At 41.5% G+C, this 10,980-nt stretch overlaps 1 protein-coding gene across 7 annotated transcripts in view; it reads right to left on the bottom strand.

Annotated features, from left to right (window-relative positions):
* LOC123585331 (ankyrin repeat domain-containing protein 26-like) overlaps window positions 1-10,980 on the bottom strand; it is a 184,263-nt gene that overhangs the window by 116,258 nt on the left and 57,025 nt on the right. The gene's annotated exons all lie outside the window — the stretch shown is intronic.

Consider the following 10,980-nt stretch of genomic DNA (forward strand, 5'->3'; position numbering starts at 1 on the left):
TGGAGGGGCAGCCTGCTGGCAAAGCAGAGCCCCCGAGTCTGGCTTGCAAAAATGGAGGGGCCGGACGGAGTGTGTTCTGACAGCAAGCAGGATTTAACATCTGGAAGGTTATAAGTTAACAGATCTGCTCGGAGAACGGGGCGGGGGGGGGTGCTGGAGGACAACGGGAGGGAGAGTTGTTGAGCCCCGGACAACAGAGCGCAGCTTGGCGGGGAACCAAGGTGCTTGCCAGTGCCATCTCCCTCACCCATCCCCCAGCCAAAATGCCAAAAGGAACCAGTTCCTGTCAGGGAACTTGCTTGCACCGCGCAAACACCCAATGCTGTGCTTCTGCGGATCCATCCCTCCGAAGGTCCGACTCCTTCCCGGGCCCCTCACGAAGCGGATCTCCAAAGGAAAAGCGAGCTGAGCCTGCCCCTCCCGCCCCTGTGCACCTTGCCGATCCACCCCAGCTAATACACCAGATCCCCAGCACCACAAGCCTGGCAGTGTGCAAGTAGCCCAGATGGGCCACGCCACCCCACAGTGAATCCCGCCCCTAGGAGAGGGGAAGAGAAGGCACACACCAGTCTGACTGTGGCCCCAGCGGTGGGCTGGGGGCAGACATCGGGTCTGACTGAAGCCTCGCCCACCAACGCAAGTTATTCAAGACAGTACAGGGGAAGTGCCCTGCAGTCCTGCACCACTCCAGGGACTATCCAAAATGACGAAACAGGAGAATTCCCCTCAAAAAAAATCTCCAGGAAATAACGACAGCTAACGAACTGATCAAAAACTATTTAAACAATACAACAGAAAGTGAATTTAGAATAATAGTCATAAAATTAATCACTGGGCTTAAAAACAGTATAAAGGACAGCAGAGAAGCTATTGCTACAGAGATCAAGGAACTAAGGAACAGCCAGGAGGAGCTAAAAATGCTATTAATGAGCTGCAAAATAAAATGGAGACAACCACAGTTCGGATTGAAGAGGCAGAGGAGAGAATAGGTGAACTAGAAGATAAAATTATGGAAAAAGAAGAAGCTGAGAAAAAGAGAGATGAAAAAATCCAGGAGTATGAGGGGAAAATTAGAGAACTAAGTGATGCACTAAAGGGAAACAAGTACTAGAAGAAATCATAGCTGAGAACTTCCCTGATCTGGGGAAGGAAAAAGGCATTGAAATCCAAGAGGCACAGAGAACTCCCTTCAGACATAACGAATCGATCTTCTGCACTACATATCATAGTGAAACTGGCAAAATACAAGAATAAAGAGAAAATTCTGAAAGCAGCTAGGGATAAACATGCTCTAACATATAAAGGGAGACCTATAAGACTCATGACCAAATCTCTACTGAAACTTGGCAGGCCAGAAAGGAATGGCAGGAAATCTTCAATGTGATGAACAGAAAAAATATGCAGCCGAGAATCCTCTATCCAGCAAATCTGTCATTTAGAATAGAAGGATAAATAAAGGTCTTCCCAAACAAACAAAAACTGAAGGAATTCATCACCACTAAACCAGCCCTACAAGAGGTCCTAAGGGGGATCCTGTGAGACAAAGTACCAGAGACATCGCTACAAGCATGAAACCTACAGACATCACAATGACTCTAAACCCGTATCTTTCTATAATAACACTGAATGTAAATGGACTAAATGCGCCAACCAAAAGACATAGGGTATCAGAATGGATAAAAAAAAAACAAGACCCATCTACTTGGTGTCTACAAGAGACTCATTTTAGACCTGAGGACACTTTCAGATTGAAAGTGAGGGGATGGAGAACTATTTATCATGCCACTGGAAGTCAAAAGAAAGCTGGAGTAGCCATACTTATATGAGACAAACTAGACTTTAAAGGCTGTATCAACAGATAAAGAAGGGCATTATACAATAATTACAGGGTCTTTCCATCAAGAAGAACTAACAATTATAAATGTCTATGCGCCGAATATGGGAGCCCCCAAGTATATAAAACAATTACAAACATAAGCAACCTTATTGACAAGAATGTGGTAATTGCAGGGGACTTTAATACCCCATTTACAACAATGGATAGGTCATCTAGACACACGGTCAATAAAGAAACAAGGGCCCAGAATGATACATTGGATCAGATGGACTTGACAGATGGATTTAGAACTCTGCATCCCAAAGCAACAGAATATACTTTCATCTCGAGTGCACATGGAACATTCTCCAATATAGATCACACACTGGGTCACAAAACAGCCCTTCATAAGTATACAAGAATTGAGATAGTACCATGCAAACTTTCAGACCACAATGCTATGAAGCTTGAAATCAACCACAGGAAAAAGTCTGGAAAACCTCCAAAAGCATGGAGGTTAAAGAACACCCTACTAAAGAATGAATGGGTCCACCAGGCAATTAGAGAAGAAATTAAAAAATATATGGAAACAACGAAAATGAAAATACAACAATCCAAACGCTTTGGGATGCAGCAAAGGGAGTCCTGAGAGGAAAATACATTGCAATCCAGGCCTATCTCAAGTAACAATAAAAATCCCAAATACAAAATCTAACAGCACACCTAAAGAAAACAGGATCAGACCAGCAAAGACACCCCAAACCCAGCAGAAGAAGAGAAATAATAAAGATCAGAGCAGAAATAAACAATATAGAATCTAAAAAAACTGTAGAGCAAATCAATGAAACCAAGAGTTGTTTTTTTGAGAAAATAAACAAAATTGATAAACCACTAGCCAGGCTTCTCTAAAAGAAAAGGGAGATGACCCAAATAGATAAAATCATGAATGAAAATGGAATTATTACAACCAATCCCTCAGAAATACAAGCAATTATCAGGGAATACTATGAACAACTATATGCCAACAAACGGGACAACCTGGAAGAAATGGACAAATTCCTCAGCACCCACACACTTCCAAAACTCAAACAGGAGGAAATAGAAAGCTTGAACAGACCCATAACCAGCAAAGAAATTGGATCAGTTACCAAAAATCGCCCAACAAATAAGAGTCCAGGACCAGATGGCTTCCCTGGGGAATTGTACCAGACATTTAAAGCAGAGATAATACCTATCCTTCTCAAGCTATTCCAAAAAATAGAAAGGGAAGGAAAACTTCCAGACTCATTCTATGGAGCCAGCATTACTTTGATTCCGAAACCAGACAGAGACCGAGTAAAAAAGAGAACTACAGGCCAATATCCCTGATGAATATGGATGCCAAAATTCTCAATACGATACTACCAAATCGAATTCAACAGCATATAAAAGGAATTAGTCACCATGATCAAGTGGGATTCATTTCTGGGATGCAGGGCTGGTTCAACATTCGCAAATCAATCAACGTGATACATCACATTAATAAAAGAAAAGATAAGAACCATATGATCCTGTCAATTGATGCAGAAAAAGCATTTGACAAATTCAGCAACACTTCTTAATAAAAACCCTGGAGAAAGTCGGGATAGAAGGAACATACTTAAACATCATAAAAGCCATTTATGAAAAGCCCACAGCTAACATCATCTTCAATGGGGAAAAACTGAGAGCTTTCCCCCTGAGATCAGGAACACGACAGGGATGTCCACCCTCACCGCTGTTGTTTAACATAGTGTTGGAAGTGCTAGCATCAGCAATCAGACAACAAAAGGAAATCAAAGGCATCAAAATTGGCAAAGATGAAGTCAAGCTTTCACTTTTTGCAGATGACATGATATTCTACATGGAAAACCCAACAGACTCCACCAAAAGTCTGCTAGAACTGATACATGAATTCAGCAAAGTTGCAGGATACAAAATCAATGTACAGAAATCAGTTGCATTCTTCTTATACACTAATAATGAAGCAACAGAAAGACAAATAAAGAAACTGATCCCATTCACAATTGCACCAAGAAGCATAAAATACCCAGGAATAAGTCTAACCAAAGATGTACAAGATCTGTATGATGAAAACTATAGAAAGCTTATGAAGGAAATTGAAGACGATATAAAGAAATGGAAAAACATTCTGTGCTCATGGGTTGGAAGAATAAATATTGTTAAAATGTCAATACTACCCAAAACTATCTACACATTCAATGCAATCCCAATCAAAATTGCACCAGCATTCTTCTCGAAGCTAGAACAAGCAATCCTAAAATTCATCTGGAACAACAAAAGGCCCAGAATAGCCAAAGTAATTTTGAAGAAGACAAAAGCAGGAGGCATCACAATCCCAGACTTTAGCCTCTACTACAAAGCTGTAGTCATCAAGACAGCATGGTATTGGCACGAAAACAGACACATAGACCAATGGAATAGAATAGAAACCCCAGAACTAGACCCACAAATGTATGGCCAACTCATCTTTGACAAAGCAGGAAAGAACATCCAATGGAAAAAAGACAGTCTCTTTAACAAATGGTGCTGGGAGAACTGGACAGCAACATGCAGAAGAATGAAACTAGACCACTTTCTTACACCATTCACAAAAATAAACTCAAAATGGATAAAGGACCTGAATGTGAGACAGGAAACCATCAAAACCCTAGAGGAGAAAGCAGGAAGAGACCTCTCTGACCTCAGCTGCAACAATTTCTTCCTTGACACATCCCCAAAGGCAAGGGAATTAAAAGCAAAAATGAACTATTGGGACCTCATGAAGATAAAAAGCTTCTGCACAGCAAAGTAAACAATCCACAAAACTAAAAGGCAACCAACGGAATGGGAAATGATTTTTGCAAATGACATATCAGACAAAGGGCTAGTATCCAAAATCTATAAAGAGCTCACCAAACTCCACACCCAAAAATCAAATAACCCAGTGAAGAAATGGGCAGAAAACATGAATAGACACTTCTCTAAAGAAGACATCCAGATGTCCAACAGGCACATGAAAAGATGCTCAACATTGCTCCTCATCAGGCAAATACAAACCAAAACCACACTCAGATATCACTTCACTCCTGAGTTGCCAAAATGAACAAATCAGGAGACTATAGATGCTGGAGAGGATTGGAGAAATGGGAACCCTCTTGCACTTTTGGTGGGAATGCAAACTAATACAGCCACTCTGGAAAACAGTGTGGAGGTTCCTCAGAAAATTAAAAATAGACCTACCCTATGACCCAGCAATAGCACTGCTAGGAATTTACCCAAGGGATACAGGAGTGCTAATGCCCAGGGGCAACTTGTACCCCAATGTTTATAGCAGCGCTTTCAACAATAGCCAAATTATGGAAAGAGCCTAAATGTCCCATCAGCTAATGAATGGATAAAGATGGTTTATATACACATGGAATACTACGTGGCAATGAGAAAGAATGAACTATGGCCCTCTGTAGCAACGTGGATGGAACTGGAGAGTGTGATGCTAAATGACATAAGCCATACAGAGAAAGAGAGATACCATATGTTTTCACTCTCATGTGGATCCTGAGAAACTTAACAGAAACCCATGGGGGGAAGGGAAGGAAAAAAAAGATGTCAGAGTGGGAGAGAGCCAAAGCATAAGAGACTCTTAAAAACTGAGAACAAACTGAGGGTAGGTGATGGGCATTGAAGAGGGCATCTTTTGGGCTGAGCACTGGGTGTTGTATGGAAACCAATTTGACAATAAATTTCATATATTAAAAAAAAGTTCCTTTTAAAGTGAGACTAGCCTCTGTTTTTAAGTTTAATTGCATGTATTTGACCTAACAGTATGCACACAACTTCAAGGTGAGTTTTCATCTGAGATGCAGTTTATATTGAACTGTGTATATTACAAAAACCCGAGGACAATCTGTCATGCATGTGGCCTGAGGATACTCAAAAGAATATGATTTGGTGAATGACTTCAGCGGAGAGATGGGGGATGACAGATCCACAAAATTCTGCCCTCCAAAAAAGCAATGAGGAATCTGTCCCAAATTGCCACCATCGACATTTGCAGAACTCTGGAAATGAACGAGGATTTGCAGCAATGGAGGGGATGCTGGTGCCAGGAAAACAGCAGCTAAATCTCAGTCAGAACCGTGAGTTTCGTGCTGTTCTCACCTGCCTTGCCCCATGCCCTGCTCTGTGGTTCCACGCAATCCAGAAAATGAAGAGCCCACATTCACAGTGAGAGTCAGCACTGTGCAGCCAGCCACCAGACAGAGCAAAGAGGGGCTTAAGCCTCCTCAAAACCTCATTCCTAGGAAATAATCACTACTGGACCTATCTGGTAGGTCTCTATCAGACCCTACTTCTTCAACTGTCTGCATGTAATTGGACTCGGAGCTTGCCCAGGACAAAAAGCCCTTTTCCCCCTGGAATCATTGTCAAAACACAACGAAACAAAAATACAGGCAGTTGCTTAACTTGCACTTGCTTAATGTAATGGAGAATACTTGGAGCAAATAACAGGCCAACAAAAAGCCTTAAAAAAGGAGCTTAGAAATGAAATTTCTGTAGGAGGTTTGAAAAGCTCTTAGTCCTAGGAATCTAGACCACGTGCAAATGTAGGGCTGTGCACATGCTCAGGAAAGATTCCACAAGCCCCCATGTTGTCACCGCTGGCCGACCTTGATGTTGTTCTGCACTAGCAGCAAGTGAAGGTTATGGCAGAGTTCTCTGCTGCCAGCTGAGTGTTGAAGACATGGTTCCACATGCCCACACAACCCCTCAGCAAGGACTGAGCGACTTCTCAGTTCTGGGCTGCTAATGCAATCTCGATCCAGTCAATGGCTGCACCACCAAGTAGCCAAACAGGTACTACCACGATCATACATGACAAAGAATACAGACTTCTTCAGAGAATGAATTCAGAAAGGTCACTCACAAGAAAACAGCAATGACAAAAAAAAAAAAAAAGCTAACACAATCAACCATAGGGAGGGGTGAGATCCGATTCCCAGAGTTGCCATATTATTTAAAATGTTTAATTTATACACCCCTTCACCCCAAATAATAGTAATTATAAGAGACCTACAAGGAAATTACTAAGTCTGGCTCTATACAGGAAAGAGTTACATAACAGGTTTGAGACTGCTTTCCTTAGAAAGGTCTGCTTGCTCGATTGGCCACTGGCTGACATCTGGGAACTTGGAACCAGGAGGGTCCCCACCATTCTCTGGTAAGTGTGGCTTGGTCTGCCTCAACTGTATGAACACTGTGGTTTATGCTAAGAATCTCTTACTTTCTGGAATTCTGGCCTTCAGTTATGTGCCAAATGACTGGTCTCCACTAAAAACCTTTGGGCACATAGTCACTAATGAACTTCCCTGGAAGACAATGTTTCACACATATTGTCTCGAGTCGTTGCTGGAGGAATGAGGTGTATCCATGAGACTCCATTGCAACAGGATATTTTAAATTATTTAATGTTTATTTATTTTTGAGACTGAGAGAGAGAGAGAGAGAGAGCGAGAGCACGCACACAAGTTGGGGAGGGGAAGAGAGAGAGCGAGACACAGAATCCAAAGCAGACTCCAGGATCTGAACTGTCAGCACAGAGTTGATGTGGGGCTCAAACTCACCGACCGTGAGATCATGACCTGAGCTGAAGTTGGGCACAAAACCAACTGAGTCACCCAGGCGCCCTCATTGCAACAGGATTCTTAAAACCCTGTGCCTGGTGTTCTTTGGGCCTCATCCCATGTGTCTTTTCCGTTTGCTTCTTTTGCTGGGTGTGCTTCTACTGTAATAAACCATAGCAATCAGCATGGCTGTATGCTGAGTTCAGTGAGTCTTCCCAGAGAGTCTTACCAGGCTGATACACAAGAAAAAAAAAAAAGCAACCAACAGAGCTGTCCCTGAGAGAAGTCCAGACATTGGACAAATACTTTGTATCAGTTATTTATTTTATTTTATTTTATTTTATTTTATTTTATTTATTTATTTTGGTGCTAAGAGAGTACATCTTTTTTTAAATATGAAATTTATTGTCAAATTGGTTTCCATACAACACCCAGTGCTCATCCCAAAAGGTACCCTCCTCAATACCCATCACCCACCCTCCCCTCCCTCCCACCCCCCATCAACCCTCAGTTTGTTCTCAGTTTTTAAGAGTCTCATGCTTTGGCTCTCTCCCTCTCTAATCTTTTTTTTCTTTTTTTTATTCCCCTCCCCCATGGAAGTTCTGTTAAGTTTCTCAGGATCCACATAAGAGTGAAAACATATGGTATCTGTCTTTCTCTGTATCAGCTATTTTAAAGACATTCAAGGACTTCACAGAGCTCATAGTTAAAGAGCTAAATTATAGTACAAGAATTGTGCCTCTCCAAGTGGAGAGTAACAATAAAAAGATATAAATTATAAAAGAGAACTAAATAGAACTTCTGGAGTTGAAAAGAATAAAATGTCACCAGAGAGGCTTGAATTGATTTTCTGCGGCTGCTGTGGCAAATTACCATACACACTACGTGGCTTTAAACAACAGAAATTTCCTGTGATATGCTTCTGTGTGAAAAGCTGTAAGTCTGAACTCAAGCTGTAGGCTGGGAAAGAGGTGGGGAATTATCCCTTTTCACCACTATCTTGCTTTCGGTATTTTTCTGGAAACCCATGGCTTTCCTTGGCTCATATCTGCAGTTCTTCTATCTCTGCCTCAGCCAGCACATGACATGGCCTTTGCCCCTCTTGTCTGTGTGTCCAAACCTCCCTGCTCTGGTAAGGGCAACAGCCTTTGCATTAGGGCCCGTCCCAATCCAGGGTTGATGATATCTGAAAAGACCTTACTTCTACTTTCCCAAGTACTGGGGGTTAGAGCTCTGATACATAATTTGGGATGGGATACAGTGAAATGCGCACCAGAGCTGAACAGCAGATTTGTGCAAGAGGAAGACACAACCAGCAAATTTGAAGGTAGGAAAATTGAGATCCAGTCTGATTGACAGCAAGTTAAGAAAAATAAAAATGGGGGGTGGATGAACAGAGCCCCAAAGACCTGTGTAATACTATCGAGCATACTAACACACTAACTGAGAGAGAGAGTCCCAGAAAGACATAAAAGAGAGAAAGGACAGGGAGAATATGCAAAGTAATAAGAGCAAAAATCGCACTGAATTTGATGAAAACATTAATGAAAATATTCGAGAAGTTCAATGAACAGCAAGTGGGATAAACTCACATCCCACTAAAATGGTTCAAGGCCACAGACAAAGGATTGTGAAAACAATACAAGAAAAGTGATTAATTATGTATAGAGTGTCCTCAGTAAGTTTAATGGCAAATTTTCATCAGAAACCATGGAGGTCAGAAGGCAGTGGGATGATCTACTGAAAGTGCTAAAAGACAAAACCTGTGCACGAGAATTCTGTATCTAGCCAGGATGTCCTTCAGCAATGGAAGAAGACATGAAGACATTCCCAGGTAAACAAAATCTGAGAGCATCCATTGCTATCACCAGCCCTACAAGAAACCCTAAGTCCTGGGGCACCTGGGTGGATCATTCCATTTCATATCTGACTCTTGATTTTGGCTTAGGTCATGATCTCATGGTTTGTGAGTTCAAGCCCTGCATCGGGCTCCACACTGATAGTGTGGAGCCTGCTTAGGATTCTTTCTCTCTCTTTGCCCCTCCCCTGCTAATGCATTATCTCTTTCTCAAAATAAATAATAAACTTACAAAAAAAAAAAAAAAAAAGAAGTCCTGAGTCCTTCCATCTAAAATGCAAAGACATTTATTTCTACATGAATAGTTACTTAGACAAATATAAAAAAGAACAAATGTGTAAGTGCATAAGCACAAGTGTATTAGCACATAAACTATATACAGCCTAAATATATAAACAATATTTTCTTCTAATTTAAAACTGTGAAGTTAAAATTACACATATATATAAATTGCATATATTATAAAGACATAAAACATAAATATATATGTTAATGAGCACAGGCTGTATAAAGAGGTAATTTGAGTGAAAATAATGGCAAAAAAGAGAGGACATCAATTATATATACTAAGAGTCAAGTCTCTAGGGGCACCTGGGTGTTCAGACAGTTGAGCGTCTGGCTCTTGATTTCAGCTCAAGTCATGATCTCAGCATCAGGGGGTCAAGCCCACAGTTCACAATCAGTGCAGAACCTGCTTGAGACTCTCTCTCTCTCTCTCTCTCTCTCTCTCTCCTCCACTCCCCCACTCATGCTCTCTCTCCCTCTAAGATAAGTAAATGAAAAAAATTTTTAAAGGGGTCAAATCTCTGTATGCCATTGAAATTAATCTGGTATGAATCCAATTAGAATGTTGGAAATTTAAGACATTAGTTGTAATCTCCAGTGAAACTACTAAGTATTCCCTGAATATATAGTAAAAGAAACAACATGGGAATTTAGTTGGTACACTAGAAAATAACACAAAAGAAAGCAGAAATGGAGGAATATTAGAACAATAAGATATAACATATACAGAAATAATGAAAAAACAATAGATTTTGATGCTACCTGATGAGTAATTAAGGGTACATGGATTTTACATCCAATTAAGAGGCAGATATTGACGGAATGGGTAGAAAACAACAATCTCTCTCTATGCCATCTACAGGAGAGTCATGCTTTAAACCTAAGACACAAAGGCACTGAAAGTAAAAAGGATGGAAAAATATATACCAAGCAAATAGTAATCAAGAGAGCTAGACTGGCTTTGTGAAGACAAATAAACTTTATGACAGTTTTTTTCTAGAGACAAAGAAGGACATGGTATAGTGACAAAGTGTGCATCCTTCAAAGAGATCACTGTAAACACTCTGCACTCAACAGGAGAGCGCCAAAGTACATGGTGAAAGGGCGGGCCTACGCCGGCCGACTCCATCTTGTTCTGTGTCCTTCACCTTGACCACACCTCCTCCCCTTGAGCCACCCCCTCCCCCACCTGCCTAACAGAACTCGGACCCTTCCCCAGCCAGTCGGCTGAGGCCACAGCCATTACCTCACCAACTGCCCCTAGGGGACAGTTGGTGCTCCCCTTGAGCAACCCCCTCCCCCACCTGCCCAACAGAACTGGGACCCTTCCCCAGCCAATCGGCTGAGGCCACAGCTATTACCTCACCTACTGCCCCTAG

Source organism: Leopardus geoffroyi, chromosome C3, assembly GCF_018350155.1.
Source record: "Leopardus geoffroyi isolate Oge1 chromosome C3, O.geoffroyi_Oge1_pat1.0, whole genome shotgun sequence".
NCBI classification, from domain to species: domain Eukaryota; kingdom Metazoa; phylum Chordata; class Mammalia; order Carnivora; family Felidae; genus Leopardus; species Leopardus geoffroyi.